Source organism: Vitis vinifera, chromosome 3 (genome assembly GCF_030704535.1).
Source record: "Vitis vinifera cultivar Pinot Noir 40024 chromosome 3, ASM3070453v1".
NCBI classification, from domain to species: domain Eukaryota; kingdom Viridiplantae; phylum Streptophyta; class Magnoliopsida; order Vitales; family Vitaceae; genus Vitis; species Vitis vinifera.
In genome coordinates, this window is record NC_081807.1 from 19582422 (window position 1) to 19605314 (window position 22893).

General features: G+C 37.1%; 1 pseudogene; it reads right to left on the reverse strand.

The window, feature by feature from the left end:
• Positions 1-10114: 10114 nt before the first annotated feature.
• LOC100263395 (berberine bridge enzyme-like 21) lies at positions 10115-21955 on the reverse strand (annotated as a pseudogene).
• Between the last annotated feature and the right edge of the window lie 938 nt (positions 21956-22893).

Sequence of the window (22893 nt, forward strand, 5' to 3'; positions counted from 1 at the left end):
GCATATGTTCCAAATGGACATGTAAAAGTGGTCTTTTCCTGATCTGCCACATCAATTTCAATCTGAAAATACCCTGAATACCCATCCAAGAAACAATAGAACGGATGTCCAGAGACTCTCTCCAGCACTTGGTCAATAAATGGCAATGGAAAATGATCTTTCCTGGTTACAACATTCAACTTTCTATAATCAATACACACCCTCCAACCTGAAGTGAGGCGTGTAGTAATTTCTTCTCCTTTTTCATTCTGAACCACTGTGATCCCTGACTTCTTTGGTACCACTTGAGTAGGACTCACCCAAGGGCTATCAGATATAGGATAGATAATGCCTGCTTGAAGTAGCTTCAGCACCTCAGCTCGCACCACCTCTTGTAAATGAGGATTCAATCTTCTTTGAAGTTGACGAATTGGCTTTGCTTCCTCCTCCATATATATATGATGAGTACAAACTAAAGGACTAATGCCTTTCAAATCGGATATTTGCCATCCTATTGCCTTCTTACACCTCTTGAGAACTTCCATTAAACAATTCTCTTGATGACTGGTTAGAGATGAAGATATCACAACAGGACATTGATTATTTTCTTCAAGGTATGTATATTTCAGCTCCATAGGTAGAGGCTTCAGATTGAGTTTTGGAATTTCTTTTTCAGCAGCTACCTCTTTTTCTTTATTGAACAAAGGTAGAATTTCTTCTATCTTTCTCCAACTTTGTAGAGTAGCAAGCACATTAGGAGATTCAGACAAACCTTCCTCAAAATCCACAAGACTTTCATTCAACTTGTCTTGCATATTTTGATTACAATGCTCCTCCACCAAAGTATCAATAATGCACAGCTCTTCTGGACCCTCTTCTTCTTCCGAGTGGTTTGCTTTTTAGACATATAGAAAATATTGAGATCAAGTGTCATGTTGCCGAAAGTGAGTTGCATCAGCCCATTCCTGCAGTTGATGATAGCATTTGAAGTAGCAAGAAATGGCCTTCCAAGGATGATAAGAACTAAATTAGCTTCCTTTACAGTAGGATCTGTATCAAGAACAATAAAATCTACTGGATAGTAGAAATTATCCACTTGAACCAAGACATCCTCAATTACCCCCCTTGGAATTTTCACTGATCTATCTGCTAGAGATAGAGTGATTGTTGTTGGCTTCAATTCTCCAAGTCCCAATTGCTTGTAGACGGAATATGGAAGCAAATTCACACTTGCTCCCAAGTCTAACAAGGCTTTCTCCACTACCTTTCCTCCAATCATGACTGAAATGGTAGGACTTCCCGGGTCTTTGTACTTCAAAGGAGACTTACATTGTAAGATTGCACTTACTTGCTCAGTCAAGAAAGCTTTCTTGTTTACAATCAACCCTCTTTTGATAGTACATAAGTCCTTTAGGAAGTTTGCATACGTTGGAACTTGTTTAATCATATCCAGCAGTGGAATATTGACTTTCACTTGTCTCAATACTTCAAGGATTTCAGCTGCATTTCTAATCCCCTTTTTCCCATGTAATGCTTGAGGAAAAGGCGGAGAGGTTGATTTTTTTAGCATTTCTTTCTTCATAAGTTCCTTCTCTGGAATTGCATCCATTGTTGAATCAGAGTCCTTCTTTTCTTCACTGATTTCACTCTCTTTATCTTCCATTTCCTTCACTTTCTTTATCTCTTCTTCTTTCTCAACATGTGGCTCGGGTGTTGGCTTCTCAATTTTTTTACCACTCCTTAAAGTGATCAAGGCTTTGACATCTTTCTCCTGTGATGCTTCTCCCTCTTGGCTTTCCACTTCATGGACACTTTTGGGGTTTTGGTGGGGTTGAGAAGGAAATCTTCCCTTTTCTTGCAGTGTATTCAAATTCGTAAGCCTTGAAATTGAATATTGGATGTTATCAAATTTTTGGTTCATATCATTTTGCATTCCATCCATCCTTTTATTCAAAGTACTCTCCACTCTGTCAATTCTTTGATTGATTTGAGCATTGGTGGCTTCTTGGTTTCCAACAAAATCTCCCACTACCTTGTTGAGATTAGCCATTGCTTGTTCAAGACTTGAAGGTTGTTGAGATGGTGGATCCGGCTGTTGGTATTGAGTTGCTCTGGCCTTCCATGAGAAATTTGGATGATTCCTCCAACTTGAGTTGTAGGTATTTCCATAAGGCGCATTGTTATTAGGCTTGAATTGTCCAACAACATTTGCTTGATCTCTAAACATCTCCCTTTCAGCTGAAATTGCAGGGCATTCTTCCACCAAATGTTCATATGATTGACAATTAGGACACAGCTTCACTTGCACTGGTGCTTCAGCAACAGCTTGCACTTCATGTATTCTTTTCAGCTCCAGCTCCTCCAATCTTCTTGTCATAGCTGCCAACTTTGCTTTCATATCATCATCTTCTTTCAAGGTATACATCCCAGCCTTTGCATTGAAAGCATTCAGTTGAGACTTCATCTTACCCACTTCTCCTTTGGTTGGTTCATCCCATCCCCTTGAAACTTCAGCTACATAGCTCAAGAAATCCATAGCTTCCTCTGGATTTTTTCTCATGAAATCTCCTCCACACATTGTCTCGAGGAGTTGCTTCATTGAGGAGGACATACCATCATAAAAATAGCTCACCGCTAGCCAAGTATCAAAGCCATGGTGAGAGCAAGCATTTATAGCTTCCATATATCTTTCCCAACACTCATAGAATTTCTCATTCTCTTTAGCTGAGAAGTTTGAAATTTGCCTTTTCAAGCCATTTGTTCTATGAGTGGGAAAAAATTTCTTGAGGAATTCAGCTTGTAAGTCAGTCTAAGAACGGATACTCCTTGGCCTTAAAGAATTAAGCCAAATTTTGGCCTTATCCTTTAAAGTAAAAGGAAATAATTTAAGCCTCATCAAATCAATTGAAGCTCCTCCCTCTTGGAATGTATTACAAACATCTTCAAATTTCTTGATGTGTGCATACGGATTCTCACTTTCCATCCCATGGAAAGTTGGTAGAAGTGGAACAAGATACGGTCTGATCACTAGCTGCTCTGTAGGGGGCACTATACATGATGGTGCACTCATACGAGGTGGATGCATACGGTCCCTCATTGATCTGAATTCATTAAGATTGTCTTGACGACCTTGGTGACTATGCTGATCTTCAGGTGTAGCTTCCATGATATTCAAGCTCAATTCGAATTCTTTGTTCTGAGGTGTATCACACTTAACAAGCCTTCCTCCACTATCTCGTATCCACTTTGGCATACACAACTAGTATCTATTTGCAACTTAAATGAAAATAAAGGACAACAACAGAAACAGGGCTACAACAACAAAATTAAACTAGGCTAAATTTTAAAAGATAAACTTGGATTATGAATAAATAAATAAAGAACGAGAATCAGTAAAGTGAAAGAAACGTTACCAACTTGTGATGAAAATCACAAGTGCTCAAAAATGGTATCACTATAAACTTGACACCTTCCCCGACAACGACGCCATTTGATTCATGCCCAGATGGTGTCTCAGCTGATTCGTGTCCAGCTGGTGCTCCTTGATTGAGGGAGTAATCAACAAAATTTATAACCTATAACGCTATATACCAGGGTAGCAAAGAAAAAGCTACTATAGTATAGCGGCTCTAGGATCGTTCACTGGGAAGGATTAGCAAGCTATCAATGATACCAATTCAAAGTGAATTGGTCTTGTTTCATTTCAAGGTTACCTTAAGAAATAAAACACAAACTTTGATTTGTAAAGATTTAGACTTAAACTAACTAACACAATAAGTAATGGGAATAGCTTAGGAAAAAAAACATTCCTTGGAGAGTTAGGTTCACATGGGTGGTTCCTCATGCAAAAGATATAGCTCAGGTCAGATAGTTCATTTCCTCGCGTTAGAGATTCAACATATAGTCAATTCTCTAACCGGTGTTGTATAGATACATCCTTTAATTAGATTTCAACTTTAATTCTCTCACTGATGCACTTTGCAATGGTTTAAGCCTCTCACTAAGCCTTAACCATTCAAGGTGATCTTTAACCTTGGACTTCCCTTCTTAAGCTCGCAAGAGATAACTAATGGATGTCTCCTTGAAGTCCAAAAACTTACCAAGTGTTGGCAATTTTAGAAAATCCTACCTTAAAGTCACCTCCCAGAGGCTCGCAAGGGGTAAACTAGTGCATCTCCATGGTTGGAAATCACTTGCCTTACCAAGTGTTGGCCTAGGTGACTCTAAGGTGTTTTAAGTTAACTAAAAACATAGAAATCACTAAAGGATTTCACTTCCTCTTCATTACTTGCTAAAACCACAAAGCTTTGCATTCTTGCACTTGGAACCTTCCTCGACAACCTTAGCTCCAAGGAATTAGAGGTTTAGTTACTCATTCTCTGGGAAAAACTCCTCAGAGAGTTCATAACTTAGTAAGAAAATAAAAATACAAAGTGAGAAGGTAAGGCAAAACAAAGGGCCTGAACTTTACTTGCTTTCCCAAAACTTTACAAAAGGTCTCCTCTCCGAGAACAAGCTCCTGAGAGGTATTCATATGAACATAATATAAAACTAATTATTACATAGATATTTTCTCTTTTTACTAACTTAAAAGCTAAGGAATCTTGTAATTGGTGGCTTACAAGGAGTATTTTGGGATTTAGACAACAAAAATCTGATGTAAAATATCTCCCAATGTCGGTAGAAAATATCGGGATGCTTCATGAACCATTTCGCAAGAGAAAATGGTGTCTGCGAGATTTCGCAGACACTTAAGAAGGGCTGCGAAATCACTTCGCAACAAAAAGCTATTCTCGCAGGGCTGCGAAGTTGGCTTCCACCTTGAGGTTCTCAGCTTCCAACTTGCGGCATATATCGGGCAACTTCAGAAGGAAATACACCCTACTGTACAAAAAGGCTGCGAAATCACTTCGCAACAAAAGGGTGATTTCGCAACACTTTGCAAAATGCTTCCTTCAGCTTGGAGTGATTAGCTTGCAATGGTTACAACTTTTTCGTTTCAACTCCAAATTGCACACCGTTTGAAGCATTGGATTGTTGACTTCCTGAGCTTTGAAATGGTATATAGCATGCATCAATTGGACTTCAGAAAGTGCTCCAAAAGTGGCTGCTACAACTGTCATCAAGAATATGCTTCATGGCAGATTCTCTTTACTTTTTCTCCTTGCATTCCGGATTTACTCTTGGCAAATGACTTCCAAGCTTTGCCCAAGATTCCTCAACACTCTCCTCAATCTTGAATTGCTTTGGTGATCAAATTACTAAGAAAAACACCAAAACTTACACAAAGTGATTAAAATTGCTTTCAAGGGTCCTTAACATGCCAATTCAGTTAAAAGGCCAAAACTACTACTCAAAAGTGTTTAAAAGGATTAATTATAAGCTATCAAATAGCACGTTTTGAGTAGTAATCAAACATCTCAGCATAATCCATATGAATTAAAATCCCCGAGCTCTATGAATGTGAATGAAGTGGCTATGCCCTAGTATAAACCATCTGAAGTGACTATGCTCCAAGATAAATCAAAGTCCATCACCAATGAGAGGGCTATGTCTCAGTATGTGTCCTCAGAACAAGGTCAATCTCATCTCTTAATGCTGAAAATGAAAAAACCAATATAATCTCAACAAACCCTAATCACCCTATGCTCCACAAGAAACAATAGAGTGGCTATGTTTACCATGCACAATCTCTGAAGCAAATGTGTCTCAAAATAAATCATCATCTCAAAAATCAACCATCGATGAGTGGAGTGTCCCCTAATGCAGAATATCGAGTAAAGTGATTGTATCTCCAATAAAAGTGCTCTCTGAAATGGCTATGCCCTAGTGTAGGGTCATTCCAAAACTCCTAATCCATCATAACCCAAGCAAAAACTGACTATGCCCCAGTGCAAGGCATCATCCCAAAAGAAACTGTCATCGATGAGCGAGGTATGCTCTAGTGTAGATCACACCACCTCTGAAAATCCATCACTAGTAAAAGGGGTATGTCCTAGTGTAAACCATCGCCATCAACTCCCCATCCATCATGCTCTAAGAAATAATCTCCAATCAATCTCAAGTATTGCCCATGGGTGAGCCGTCAAGCACAATGTGTGAAGTCATGGCCTCAGGGTGGTCTTAAGACATGGGACGTAACGTAGGCTGAGATAATAGGGTGAAAGAAATGAAAGGAAACTAGGCTCAAAGATCCCAATGATATAATCCACATACCCCTCATGCATGAGATGCAATGCGTAGAAAAACCTCATGAGTCACGGACCTAGGGGTTCCCACATGAAAAATGATAATAAATGAATGACATATCAAATAATCAAGGATAAAGTGTGGGTACTGAACCCAAGTCAAACATCAAGTAGGATGAAAAAAGAAAGAAATTAGTGAGGTAGAGTGAAATGGAGTAATATAACAAAAATAAAAGAAAACAAAAAGATAGGAAAGTGAGTGATGGTCAAACTGCATCAAAGCATGGAAAGTAGTCACATCTAAAATAGATGGAATGATGGATAAAGCAATGATCCAAAGATACTACAGAAAGGTCGCTCGTCTCTCTCACAAAAATCGAATAGGCGACTCATACCCTCACCCAAAATATATACTACGATAGAATCTCAGAAATAAGCTCTCATATGAACTCTCTCTAACACATAAACTCAATGAAGCAGACTAGCATATCCATACATGTGCTCAATGGAGAATGATACAATGAAGAATGCGCTATCTTTTATTTTATTTTATTTTTATTTATTTATTTATTTATTTTACGCATACTTTAATCAATAATGAATGACCTCCCATGAAAATACATACCTAAATGATAAAACCCTCTCCACATACGGATGTAACATGAATCCTCACTAACAAGACAACCTCTTAAACTGAGATCTCTGAACCACTACCCATCGGGTGAACGGAGGGAAAGAATGTGACAATCCTCCATGAAGTGACGTGTGAAAAACCACCACTTAAGGTGAAACAAGGATAATGTCGAGTAAGCAATGATGAGAGAAAAGAGAACGAATATCACAAGTGGTAATATGTGATGTTGGGTCTAGAAGTCATGACTTATCTAATCAAAGCATGCAAACACTATAGGGTCCCCAACTCGGTCTAATAGGTGAATGGGGTGATGAAAGAAAAAGGTTATGGTGCTCGTGTGAGGCTTAATGGGCTCGTAATGAAAAACTCTATATATAAGGGTGATAGGGTAAATAAGCTCACGAAATGATGGCCGCCCATCATTTGACCACTACCTCGAACATCGTACTCTCAAAATCTCACATGAGCAGTACTAAAAACTGGCATCTATCTACTCCTTTGAAATCATGTGAAAGCTCCTACTCCGGATGCTCTGTGATGATCATCAATGTCATCTGAAAATCGGCTCACTCTATTATCACATGCCACTCACCATCATCTCATAATATTAGTCTCTCTGATCATACCAAAACCCCTGAGCCATGTGCAATGGCTCAGATCTGGATGCTCCATGAAAACCCCTTTGTCTCAGCAACATCATCAGGTAATCAAATCACTATCTCATCGTGATCCATCTATTATCATGCAAAGCTCACCTCAGGTTTAACTATCTTGGACTCTACTTGATCAGCTCAAGGAAATGATGGAAAAGAATAGACAATGGTATTGTAGTATACAAAGGCGAATAAGGATGGTAAGGTCATATAATGGTACCAAGGGGTAGTGTCATGTCAGGCTTAAAATGGGTAGGTCACAAAGTCTACAAAGTTAGGATATGGATATAGATATGGTACTGCTCTAATCAGAAGGTGAAATGGGTTACAGTCTCGAACTCCTTAAGTCAAATCTCTGGTCCTAGGCTAATAAGCTCAATATCTTCCATGATAGGTCAGGCCAAAGTGATCATGATGTGTAACTGAAAATATGTCTCATATTGAAAGCATAACACACATCAAGGCAAGATATGTAAAGCATAATCAAAAGAAAGAGAATATCACATACTCATAATAAAAAGTTCATATCACTAAATGAACCAATGAGTACATCATGTGTGAAGCAATAAAGGACTACAAACGAACTGGACTCTCAACATGAACTATAAACAATGACTTTGAACCAAACTGGACTCAACAAAACAAAAATAACCCTGATGAACTAAAAACTGGACTCGAAAAAATGGAAACGACTCTTATGACACCATAATCAAAATGAAAAGTGCTCTGAGCTAAACTACTGCAAAGTGATGTACCCATGTCAATTGAACCAAGTCCTCAACCCGGAATATCCTAAAATACCATATGACCATCAATATCATCAACTTCCAAATCAATCTACTAAAGACTAGGAGGAAGGGGAACTGCATGTGTAGAATGCGTAGGTAGGGGATTGGTGGTCACACTTGGCCCAAACAAGTTGACCAACCTTGAATCAATCAAGTCCTATATTGCATGATGGAGCAGCACACAACGCTCAGTATCATGTCCTTGACTCTGATGATATAAGCAATGCTCATGTAAGTGGAAATGAGATAGGATGTGGCAAGGGGCATGATGCCAAATGAACAATCACACTAGCGTCTTTGAGCTTCTCAAAAGCTCTAGTCAAAGTCGTGCCCAATGGAGTAAACTGTCTCACCGGTCTTTGTGCATATGGTCTAGGTGGCGGGAGAGTAGTGGCTTTTAGATGTGGTGGTCATGGCTGAATGGTAGTCTGAGCAATTTAAGGCTACTGAACATAAATTGATTGATACTGATACTGTGCATGGGAGAAATGAACTCTGACTATAGGAGGCCTGTAAGATGAGTGAAGTGTGGGCCTCTAATGCTGATAGCTAATAGTGTCAACCTTTCCAGACCTACTAGATGATCTAACTAACTTCTTTCCCTTATTGTCAGGGAAATGAGCAATATATGTCCATAATCCTTGAGCAATGGCCTCTTCAACACTGAAAGCTGCATGAACTAGACTTTTAAGGTCCTGAAATGGAATGCCCACAAGGCATCTAGAAAACCTCGGCTGTAGGTTCCAAAGAACCATATCAATTTGATCCTGCTTCTTAGGTCGGTCTATCATACTAGCCAATTTTTCCCTCCAACGATTGACAAAGAAAGAAATAGACTCGTCTGGCCTCTGTCTGGTGGCCTCCAACTCTCGTCCAGATACATCAATGTCGACACTAAAAGCAAACTGAGTCAAAAACTCATGAGCCATGTCCTCCCAGGTGCGAAGTCTTAAAGACTCAACTGAGGCAAACCATCTCTGAGTTGCCCCACTAAATGACATGGGGAAAAAGGCCACCAATTGTGCATTATCTATCATGTGTTCTCTCATGACTGTGTTATATAGTCTCAAGTGGATCTTAGGACAACCAATCCCACTCTAACGCTAAATGTCTGGCATGTGAAACTTGGCGGGCAAGCTAGTTGCTGGTATGTCATCCTTATCATCCCAAGTCAAATCTCCATCCTATAATCTGATCTGCCTCATCCTGGACTCAAGCTTCTCAACCCTAGCCTCCTACTCGGCCAATCTAGTATCATCAGTAGTAGTAACAATGGGAGGCGAGACAGTGGCAGTAGGTGGTGGAGCAGTCTCACAATGATCTGATAGATGAAATGGAACGCCATGTGAAGTCCCAGGTGAAAGAACCTGCACTGTCTGAGATGCATGGGGAATTGTCTCATTAGTGCTAATGCCGACTGGATGATGATCCTGGCGAGAACTCTCTATCTGATCCAAACTTCTACTAACTCTTGCCATGAACTCCGGAATAGAAGCAAGTGTGGAAGCTAACTCGTCAGACATCTCAACTAAACTATATGAAGTCTGATGTGAATTTGCTATGATCAATCAACCTCCAACTCTCCTCTAAGAATGTGACTCCAAACTCAACCAACTCCTAAACTGACTCCCTACAATGCAAACAAAAGAGATGAAGGACACAAGATAGAACCTTAAAAGACAACCATACAACATGCATACACATGGTCCTAGGGTGGCAACTATATATATATATATATATCATATTTTTCAATAAATAAAAAGCGAGTCACGCCATCAAGTGGGAATGCATCAAGCAAAATACGGGGTCCACAAAATGAGCCAAATTTATTCTTCTACTAAAGCAATGACCTAACTCAAAGCTTTCTCTCAATCAATTTGGAAGAGGTGGGATGCTTTGTTCATACCTGAAAAAATTCTGAGGGTCCACAACAGTCTTCACTTTCACCAACCTGTCAAAATTGTTCATAAAGTACTTAGCCCCATATACTTTACCCTCTTCGTAGCTATCTATACCATTGTGGCTGATACCAATATCAATATCTCTATAGTTGAGATATGCACCTCTAGGAGAGTTGGACACAAAAGGGGTCATGTAGCTATAAAGCTCTCTTATCAAATTTAGATACTTCTTGTCTGCTTCAGCCCCTTCTTCTTTCCAACTCACCGAGTATTGGATCTTGAATATGTTCCCAGCGTGGTGAGGGAAGGGGGTTTCGGATGCGGGGATTTCACTCATTCGCCCTTCGTATGCATTGAACACCATTCCTGGTTTGCCTAATTCGATCATCTTCTTCAACAACCCTTCTAGACCATCCTTGGATAGAGGTTTCTGTACGTACTCAGACTTCTTCTTTCTAGAGTCTGGTTAAGCAGCACATCCACTGATGTTCCATTATTGAAATTAGCCCAGTAGAGGACTGATTCAATCTAGCTCATTTCAATGCAGTCCTCTTTCTCTAACCCTAATTCTGGGAAATCCTTGTTCATCACTGAAATAAGACGGGTCACGTTACCCTATTAGTCTTGGGGATTTTTTCAGCTTTGACGGATCCCTTGTCGCTCTTCACAGTGATAGGTTGGAGAAGAAGCCTGATGAAAAGATCATTATCGATCTTGTCAGTGATGTGCTGTGCCATTGATAGACAATGTCAATAGCGTTTTCGGCCAAGGTCTTCTCGACCCGAAAAACTGTAACAATTTCTGGCACTCGAACAAGCTTGATCTTATATGATAATATGACTCCAAATCTAGCTCCACCCCTCCTCTAATGGCCCAAAAGAGGTCTTCTCCCATGGACTTTCGATCGAGAATGCTGCCATTAACATTGACTATCTGGGCATCCACAACATGATCTACAAATAGTCCATATCTTCGCAACATATTGCCATAGCCTGTGCACCACTGAAGTGGCCACCTACACCAAGAGTAGGGAAAATCCCAGCTGGAAATCCATGTACTTTGCTTTTCTCCCAAATTCTATAGTATAGTTCTCCTAGAGTTGCACCAGCTTGAAACCAAGCAGTTTTATCATTAATATTCACACTGATGGACTGAAGATTGAACATATCAAGGATAAAAAATGGGACATCAGAGATATAAGATAGGCCATCGTAGTCGTGGCCACCACTTCGGATTCTCAGCTGTATGCCAATGTTTCTAGAGCAAATTATGGCAGCCTGGACTTGGGATTCATCCGAGGGGGTGACAATGATCGAGGGTTTTGGTGTGGAAGATGTGTTGAATCATTGGTTTCGGATAACAGAATAAGAGATTGGAAATTCTGATATTTTATTGAAGGAATAGATGGAACATATATAGTTAAAATCATAACGGAGTTGCCTAGTCTTAAGCCTATATACATGGAAATATTAAGCTGGAAAAGAGAATATACAAAAAGATAAAGTTTGTTATAACAGTTGTAGAGAACAAGTCAATTGAGGATGTGTCTATCTGATATGCCCTCTCAAGATGGAGCTCGATATGAGAGGCCAATCTTGTCCCGAAGAAACAGAAAATGAGCTTTGGGAAGTGACTTGGTGAGAAGATCAGTAAGTTGATCTGTGGAGGATACATGAGCAACTCTGAGAATGCCTTTCTAAACTTGATCACGAATGAAGTGGAAGTCGATAGCAACATGTTTCATTCTGGAGTGAAAAACAGGATTAGAACACACTTGAGTTGCCCCGACATTATCACAATAAATGACTGGGCAAGTAGGTAGCTGAATACTAAGATCACACAGTAAGGAGGACACCCAATTTAGCTCAGTAGCTGTATTTGCAACAGATCGATATTCAGCTTCGGTAGATGAACGGGCAATGGTTTTCTGCTTTTTGGAGCTCCAAGAGATAGGATTGTGACCAAGATAAACAATATAAGCACCTGTGGAAGGGAAGTCATCTAGGTCGCCTGCCCAATCAGCATCAGAGTAGGCATGTAAGGCATCAGAAAATGCATGTAAGGATAGAGGAGAATCACAATAAAGCTGAAGGCTATGATCAGGAGTACCACAAAGATAACGAAGTAGACGCTTAACAAGTGTCCAATGCTCAGTTGTGGGCGTGTGCATAAACTGAGATAGCTTGTTTACAGCAAATGCTATGTCAAGTCTTGTGAGAAGCAGATATTGGAGACTTCCAACAACTGCTCGAAATTCCGTAGGATCAGATAGTTTATCCCCTGAATGCAGTGAGATTTTTATACCTGATGGAAGAGGAGTTTGAACTGGTTTAGCCTCAAACATGTGAGTTCGAGCAAGAAGATCAAGTAAGTATCGACGTTGAGAAAGTAGGAAGCCTTGCGAATTGGGAACAATTTCAACTCCAAGAAAATAAGAAAGTTTGCCAAGATCCTTAAGAGAGAACCTGTTGGCTAACAAATGAATATACCGATTTACCAAGTGTTCATCATCCCCATTAATAATAAGATCATCAACATAGACTAGGAAGTAAACAAGGTGTCCCCGGAATTTAAGAACAAAGAGTGATGTATCAGCATGGGAGTTTGTGAACCCAGATTGAACGAGAAAAGATATGAGTTCTTGATACCATGCTCGGGGAGCCTACTTTAGGCCATAAATAGCTTTCTTTAGCTTACAAACATGTGATGGGGAGTCTTGATCAATGAAACCTGGTGGCTGAGTCATATATACACATGCTCAGTGAGAGTACCTTGCAGGAAGGTGTTATTAACATCTAGTTGACGAAGTATCCAGCCATTACTGACAGCAACACTGAGAACAAGTCTGATGGTGGTAGGCTTGACTACCGGACTGAAGGTATCATAATAATCAATGCTTGGGCGTTGATGAAAACCTTTTGCAACCAAACGAGCCTTGAACCTATTAATAGAGCCATCAGAATTACGTTTAGTACGGAAAATCCATTTACAACCCACAACATTTTGACTAGGATTGAAAGACACTAGTTCTCATGTCCCATTCCGAACAAGAGCATCATATTCTTCAGACATGGCCTTGCACCATTTTAGATCTTTAAGAGCTTGGGTTGGTGTGGTGGGTTCCAAATCAAGAGGTTTGGATTATTGGATGTGAAGATTGAGTTTTTGAATAGGTTTGCGAATGTTGTTTTTGGCTCTAGTTTGCATAGAATGGTTTGAGTTTGTGGTGTGGTGGTCTGGTTGAGTAGTGGTTGGCAAGGAGTTTGTGGAGGGCAGTTGATGTGGTTGGTTTTGGTTGTTGGCTGGGCTGAGATGAGAAGTAACAGGTGCAAAAGCTTCACATTGGAGTTGCTGTTGAGGATGAATTGCAGATGGTGGTACGAGTGCTGATGTTGTGGTGTTGATATGAATTAGTGGTGGTATCCGAGTAGAAACAGAGGTTGATTTAGGTCGTAGAGCTTGTGGAATAGAATATTTAAAAGGAAAAATTGATTCAACAAATCTAACATGCCTAGAAACAAAATTTTTTTATGTGGATGGATCATAGCAGAAGTAGGCACTTTGAGTTAGAGAGTACCCGAGAAAAATACATGGCTTAGAACTAGAGTCAAGTTTATGGCTAGAATAGGGGCGAAGCCACGGATAGCATAGACAACCAAATATTTTGAGTTTTAAGTAATTGGGAGGAGTACCAAAGATTTTTTCATAAGAGGATAAGAGATTTAATGTTGGAGTTGGCATCCGATTGATCAAGTAAACGGTTGTGGCAAAGGCATTAGACCAATAAGGCAAAGGAATAGAAGCATGAGAGAGAAGGGTGAGACTTGTTTCAACAATGTGGAGATGGCGCCGCTCAGAGAAGCCATTGTGTTCGGGGGTGTGAGGTGGAGTAGTGAGATGAGAGATACCATGAAGAGCAAGAAAATTAGAGAGAGCAATGTATTCACCACCATTATTAGAGTACAAGGTATGGATGTTTTGATTGAAGTGTTTTTCTACAATGGCTTTAAATCTTATGAATATGTCTTTGACTTGGGATTTTTGTTTTAGAGGATAAAACCAGATATATTTAGTAAAATGATCAACAAAAATTACATAATACTTAAAGCCATCATAAGAAATAATAGGTGATGTCCATACATCTGAATAGAGTATTTGAAGAGGACGACTAGAATTAATGGTAGAATTGGAAAATGAGAGTTTATGACTCTTATTGCAATGACATGCGTTATAAGAAAAATGTAAAAGGCTGGAAGATGATAAAGCAAGATTATTTGTAGAGATGACATGCTTTAAAATAGGAAAGGCAGGGTGTCCCAATCGGTGATGCCATTCTAATGAGCTGGTTTTGACATTGGAAAAGGCAAGTAGAGGTGATCATACCGGCCACTCATACACACCATCCTTAGTTTTGCCCTTCAAAAGCGTTGCTCTTGTGCGAAGATCCTTTACAAGAAAAGAAGATGGTAAGAATGTAATGGAAACATTGTTGGAGATACAGAGTTTGGAAATTGAAATCAATTTTTTTTTTCATGCTAGGAACACAGAGAACATTGGTAAAGGAAAATTGAGCATCGGAAGTGTGGAGAGAGAGGGAACCAGTATGTGTTATGGGAAGTCCTGTGCCATCACCAATCATAATGTCGTCAGAGCCATTGTATGGTGCATGAATAGAGAGATTGCTCAAGTCGAAGGTGACGTGATGAGAAGCACCACTATCCAATAGCCATGTTGGGGTGTTGGAGGTATTAGCAGCAAAGTGAGCTTTTCGTTGCCAGAAGGAGTTTGGCGTTGCTGTACTGGTGTTGGTGGATGTCTCAATTGGTATTAATCTGAAAGAGAGACAGTGCTTAGTTGTATGTCCTTGAATTCTACAGATTTGGCAGTAGCCAAGATAAGGCTTTGGAGAGCTGCGATCTGAACGTAAATTGTTAGCGCCAGTGGGTGTAGGGAATTGATTACCAGAGGTGGGCGACGGGTGCCAACCCATAGTGCTGTTGCCAGGATTGGAGGGTGGACGCCAGCCTGTGTTGTTTCCGGAGGAAGAATTAGAGTATTGCAGGTTTCGTGACCCAGAGTAGGCACGATTGGCAGAATTAGCAGAGGCAGGGAAGTAGGATTGTTCAGTCTTTGTGGTGCTTTGAAGAGAAACTTCAAAGTTGAGAAACTTTTCATGGAGTTCATCAAAGGAGATTGGAGTATCTCTAGCTTGAACTGCCCGCACCAATTCTTTGTAGTCTTCATCAAGTCCCTCAAGAATCTTTTCTAAGAGATCTTCATCATCAACAGCTGCGCTTAGGATGGAAAGTTCATCAACCCGAGCCTTGATGGTCTGAAGGAATTCAAAGACACCCATGGATCCCTTCGTGATTTGTTTTAATTGATTTTTCACCTCCTTGATTCTTCCACGAGATCGTTTGGCATATGTATTGGCCAATATTGTCCAAGCTTCCCTTGCTGTTTTTGCTTGAGCAATAAATGGAATTATGGTGGGGGATAGAGAACCAAGAATGGCATTGAGAAGGAGTTGATCCTGCCTGATCCAGAGTGTATGTGCTGGATTTGGTGTAGTGGTTCCTAGAAGAATTGTTGTTGGACAAGGATGTGATCCGTCGATGAATCCTAGAAGATCATACCCAATAAAGAGAGTCTGAAATTGTAGTTTCCAAGATACATAGTTGGTGGAGGTAAGCTTTAATGGAGTTTGAGCTGCAACATTGATGCTAATCAATGTGCTATGAGGGTCGTTTCTGTTATGAATGGTGGTGTTGGCCCTAGTAGTCATTAGAAGGGAAGGGAAAAAAAAAATTAAACTAATTGCTCTGATACCATAACAGAATAAGAGATTGGAAATTATGATATTTTATTGAAGGAATCGATGCAATATATACAGCTAAAATCATAATAGAGTTGTCTAGTCTTAAGCCTATATACATAGAAATATTAAGCTGGAAAAGATAATATACAAAAAGATAAAGTTTGTTATAACAGTTGTAGAGAACAAGTCAATTGAGGATGTGTCTATCTGATATCGGATATATGATTGAAGAACCTTTATGAATGAGGAATTTGTTTGGGCGTAGACTATTGATGAAGCTTGGTCAGATGGGGCTGAATGGCTCGATAAGCATTGAACAAAGGTGTCATATACCGAATCTGAAGCTGCATGTGATGAAACAAAAAGAAAACCAAGAAGGAGAAGCAGCAGCCCAAAGGAAGACCTTGACATCTCCATTTTTTTTCAGTTTTCTTGTGGTTCTCAAGTTACAGTTTATTTTTATTTATATACTTCTTATTACTATTATTTTTCCTTATATAAATATAAAGTAAATAAAAAAAAAAGTTAACCTCAAGGCAATTACAACATTCATGTAGAATTTTATTTAAAAAAAAAAACCATGGTCTCATAATTTTTGAATGAGACCTTTGTATTGTCGTTAACTCTCATGTCATTTTGTTACAAGTGATAAAATAATTTAAGAAATAAGTTTTGTAATTGGAAATATAATCCTTTTAATTTTTAAAGGTTTTTGCTAAAAAATAATTTGTTTTAAAATGTTAAAAGAATGATTTTGCATTTCGGGATTGATCCTTTAATAAATAACCTTTTTTTAGTTGCCCATTATTTTTATTCATTCTTTTTTTATGTTTCTATCCTTTTTCTTTTATTCCTTTTTTCCTTCTCTTACACATATTCCAAAATTCAAAAAGATCTGGTAAAGTTCTCCATCCACCCACGATGAACATTACTCGACATACGTAAAGCGATCTTTTAATGAGAGTTTTGAAGAAAAAATAATATTAATTAAAAAAAATCATATATATCTTGTATTTAAAAATAATGCTCAATCTATTGTGATTAATTACATTGATATATATGAGGATTTTTTGCCTAAAGAATGGAAAATCGTAGTTTATAATTGCGTTTGTAATATAAAAGAAAAAACACAGCCATGGATGATGTTTTGCTTCTTAAAGAATAATTTTCCATTTCCAATTTGATGTCTTTAATATATAAATAATCTTCTTTTAGTAACCCATTATTTTCATTCATTCTTTTTTATGTTTCTATCCTTTTCCTTTATTTCCTTTATTTACTTTCTATTACGCATAATCCAAAATTCAAAAAGATCCAGTAAAAGTTCTCCATCCACGGACCATGAATATTACTTGTGGTATGCATTAAAAGTAGGAAAGCGATCTTGAAGCAAACTAATATTTGAAAATAATGCTCACTTTTCATACACAATGATATCTATGTGTTTTTTAATTTTTTTTTCCCAAAGAATGGAAAACCGTAGCTGATAATTGCGTTTGTAATGTAAAAAAATAATGCAGCCGTGAATGATTTTCTATTTTGGAATTGTTGCCTTTAATAAATAACTTTTTTTTAGTAACCCATTATTTTTGTGCATTCTTTTTTTATGTTTCTATCATTTTCCTTTGATTTTTTTTTACTTTCTATTACACATTCCAAAATTCAAAAAGATTTAGTAAAGTTCTCCATTCACGGACTACGAATATTACTTGTGCTACGCATTAAAAGAAGGAAAGCGATCCTTTAATGAGAGTTTTGAAGCAAAATAATATTATTAAAAAACATATATATATTGAAAGTAATGCTCAATCTAGTGAGATTCATACACATTGATATCTGTGTAGAATTTTTTTCCCAAAGAAAGGAAAACCATTGGTGATAATTGCGTTTGTAATGTAAAAGAAAAAACGCAGCCATGGATGATTTTTTTCTTCTTAAAGAATGATATTCCATTTCCAAATTGACGCCTTTAATAAAGCACTTTATTTAGTAACCATTATTTTTTATGCATTCTTTTTTATGTTTCTATCATTTTCCTTTTATTCCTTTTTTACTTTCTATTATACATATTCTAAAATTCAAAAAATCTAGTAAAAGTTTTCCATCCATCGACTATATATTATATTGTGACAAAATAACGAGAATAGGTAATTAAAAAAAAAATAGAATGAGAACACATAAATTTAGGCGAAAAATAGGAAAAACCATAAGTAGAGGAGAAAAAAATCCACTATATCAAAATATTGATACAAGATGACAGAGTTGTGAACAACTATACCACCATTAATCTCCCAAAAAATCTCAAAATTATAGCTACACCACATGTCGCACTACAAGCTTTTTGGGCTAGACCAAATAAAATTTGGGTCACCAAACTATAAGTTGTAGTTGCCTTTGCAATGTGAAGGAACAAATGCAGCCCCTAGTTGTTTTTGTAATGTAAAAGGAACAACAAATGTGAAATGTAACCTATGGCTATGGCTTTGTTTTTAGTGTAAAATTTGTGATTTTGCTTCCTCTAAAAATAATTTTCTTCTACCAACTTTGATAATTATCTTCAAATATTTTATCCCTAACAAGAGATAATATTAAAGTTTGCCTATTATTGTTGTTTTCAAAATATCTTTATAAATCATATCTATTTTTCAAAAATTCATGATTACTTCGAAACTTTTTTTCTTATCTAAAAACGATTTTAGCTAAAAAATGATTTTATTGTAACAAAAATTTATGGTAGTTTGTGGATAATAATACTATTATCATGTTTGTATTTTTATCATATTTGTATTACCGTATAAATTAATGTTTTATAAGTTAATAACGTGAGATCAAACAAATAAGTTATTCTCTCATTTTATTTTCTTTTCTTCTTCTCTTTTAATCTTTATGTTTATGTTTATTTTATAACATGCTATCAACACATTGCTCTGAGTTGAAAAAGAGAGGAATTTATCTATAAGAATTTCTATAGATATGTATGTTTCAAACACTATTATTTCAAAAGATAAATGAAACATTATATTTCACTTTTATTATTATAATTTTTATTTATTTTATCTCATTGCTAGAAGCTATGTAAGTCATGTTTTGTATAGTCAAAGTAAAAGCTTGTAATAATTGATATTTTAATTTTGTAATAGCTAGTGAAAAGTTAAATAGAAAAATTTTCATAACTAGATATTATGAAAATAATCTTTATTGGCAATTACTTCATAGTCATAAACTATGCACACAATTTCTAATTGTGTTGTAAAAACAAGATGTTATATCACAATATAATTTTAATTTTCTAGAATTGTTACAATTTGTCAATTGTTTTATGTCACTACAACATCTCTCAAATTTTAATTATTTATAACCTTAAGCTATTAAAAAAAAGTTAGTAAATTAATAAATACTAAAACTCAAGAGGATACGTAATAAGAAGTTATAAATTATATTGTTATAACCTGAAGTTATAAAAACAAGAAAATTAATATTCTTTTTACTTTCAAGAGGATATATCAAAGTTGTTAACACGTATTTGCTTAAAGCTAGAAGTTAGAGAGAACAAAATTGTCAACTTACAATTTTGTACAAATATATGAAATTTATATAATTAGAAGTTATAAGAACAATATTTTATAGTCTAAAACTATGCAACTATTATATTTACATTTTTTTTGTAATTATGTAAAAATATTTAATGGCATGAAGTTATAATAACAAACATGTAGGAAAAAATTGAATATTATTGTAAGATATAAAATCTAGGTGAATGATTGATAATTTTTTGAATTCTTATAACTAGAAGTTATACATAGTCATTAGTAGAAACATTTGTAAATATAAGTGGAATTTTAGATTGCATGAAGACATGATCTTTATACTTAACATTCTTGTATTAAAGGGGATATTTTGAAATATTTTATATTCTAGTTGTTTAATACATAAGAGTCTTTCACGATATTATAACAATGATTAATTTAATTTGCTATTTGGTTTTCAATATTTGAGATCAATATATAATATTGATATATGTTTGTCATTTAGATAGAAAGTCGAAACTTTCGGATATCATATACTTATATTTTGGAAATTTTGGATAATATCTTTTTATTTGTTTGTATACAATTTCAACTCATAATAAGAAAAAAAAAAAAAGGCTTTTGAAGTGTCAAGAAAGGTTTAAGATGAAGCTTCTCTAAAGTGTCATATGTTAGAACCATGGTATATTTCTTGATAGGTTGACACTTTTAGGAAGCCCCATCTTTTGTGACTATCTACCTTGATGCTCAAAATAAACATCATTATTTCAATACCTTGGTGCCTTTTTGAGTGTCATTATATGTTTGAAAAATCCTTCAAGTCAATCTTGCCACTTAATAAAGCATAATTGTTAGTGATAACCTTGACACTCAAAAGAAATGTCATTATCTATCAACCTAAACCTTGATACTCAAAATAAGTGTCATGTTTTATCTTTCAACTTCAAATAGTGACACTTCTAAAATAATCATTTTATAATCAGAATAGAAAATATTGAGACAATAGTCCAAATAATCAAAATAAGTGCCATGTTTTATTTTGCAAAAGAGTTGAAATAATTTTAGGTTTTGTTTCTAAATGTTGGGATGTTCAATTAAAGTAGTCAAAGTTGTTAGAATTTCATTCTGTTAATAGTTCCTATTTTTTTGGGACATGTTGGTAGGATTTGACTATTTCCTTAGCCATTTACCACGTTCTTATGTGGGCTGTTTGTTTCCTTTTTAATCTCTTTTGTAAGGCTTATATAAGCCCATAGTTTGTTTTGAATTGAAGAAGACTCATTCTTATATTGTGAGTGAATTGCATTATGTCTACAGTTTACAACAATCTGGTATCAGAGCCCCATCATGGGGCCTGATTGTGAGCGAAAAGAAACCGCAGTTTCTTGTAGAGAGAAAGAGTGAAAAGAGAGTAAGATAAGAGAAAGAGTGATCAAAGTATGGCAGCTGAAAGTAGTAACTTTGTTCAACCTGCAATTCCTAAGTTCGATGGCCATTATGATCATTGGTCTATGCTTATAGAAAATTTTCTTCGTTCAAAGGAGTATTGGAGCTTGGTGGAGAATGGAATCCCTGTCGCAGTAGAAGGCATAGAGCCTACTAAAGTTCAACAGAAGGCAATTGCAGATCACAAGCTGAAAGACTTGAAGGTCAAGAATTATCTATTCCAAGCCATAGATTGAAACATTATGGAGATCATCCTCAATAAAGAGACTAGTAAGCATATCTGGGACTTTATGAAGCAGAAGTACCAAGGTTCCACAAGAGTCAAAAGGGCACAACTTCAAGCACTTCGAAGGGAGTTCGAGGTTCTGCAGATGAAAGAGGGTGAAAGTGTTGATGAGTATTTTGCTTGAACACTCACCATAGCAAACAAGATGAAGATTCATGGTGAAAGCATGAAGCAAGTGGTGATCATTGAAAAGATCCTGAGATCAATGACTTCAAGGTTTGACTATGTTGTGTGTTCAGTTGAAGAGTCTAATGATTTAGACAGTTTAACCATTGATGAGTTTCAGAGTAGCTTGTTGGTTCATGAGCAGAGGATGAATGGGCATGGAAGAGATGAGCAGGCATTGAAGGTGACCTATAATGATAAATTTGCTGGAAGAGGAGGTCGTGGTCGTGGAGCTTTTCGAGGAAGAGGCAGAGGAAGGGGTAGGCAAGCATTCAACAAAGCTATAGTTGAGTGCTACAAGTGTCATCAATTAGGGCACTTTCAATATGAGTGTCCTAAATATGAGAAGGGAGCACATTATGCAGAACTTGATGAGAAAGAGGAGATGCTATTGATGTCGTATGTGGAGCTTAACCAATCAAGGAAAGAAGATGTTTGGTTTCTTGACTCAGGGTGCAGCAATCATATGTGTGGAAATAAGCTGTGGTTCTCGGATCTTGATGAGGAATTCCGGCAATCTATAAAGCTCGGGAACAATTCCAAGATGACTCTATTGGGAAAGGAGAACATTAGAATGCAAGTTGCTTGAGTTACTCAAGTAATTACAGATGTTTTCTATATTCCTGAGTTGAGAAACAATTTGCTAAGTGTTGGACAATTGCAAGAGAAAAGAGTGGCTATTCTGATCCAACATGGAGAATGCAGAGTCTATCATCCTAAGAAAGGGCTCATTATGCAAACATCAACGCAATTCCAAAGAGGAGCTTATGGAGAGCATCACAGAGGCTACAGTTGGTACATGCTGACATTTGTGGACCCATCAAACCTATCTCCAATAGTAAAAAGAGGTACCTTATTAGCTTTATTGATGATTATAACCGTAAGGTATGGATATATTTTCTTATAGAGAAGTCTGAAGCTTTTACTACCTTCAAGAATTACAAAAATCTTGTTGAGAAAGAGATAGGAGCTTTTATTTTTTGTTTGCGCACAGATAGGGGTGGAGAGTTCACATATCTCGAATTCAATGCCTTCTGCAAAACTAATGGTGTTAGTAGGCAACTCACTGCAGCCTATACTCCTCAACAAAATGGAGTAGCTGAGCGCAAGAACAGGACAATCATGAACATGGTTAGAAGCATGTTATCGGAGAAGCAAGTCCCAAAGAATTTCTGGCCAGAAGCAGTGAACTGGACAACTCATGTGCTCAATAGAAGTCCTACGTTGGCAGTAAAAGGTGTGACCCCTGAAGAGGCTTGGAGTGGTGTTAAACCCAATGTTGATTATTTTCGGGTTTTTGGATGCATTGGCCATGTTCATGTGCCAGATAACAAGAGAAATAAGCTAGATGATAAGAGCTTTCAATGTGTGTTGCTAGGGGTGAGTGAAGAGTCTAAAGCATATAGACTTTATGATCCAGTGTCCAAGAAGATAGTTGTAAGCAGAGATGTTGTTTTCGAAGAAGATAAGTGCTGGAATTGGGGGAGGAGTAATGAAGAAGTAAGACT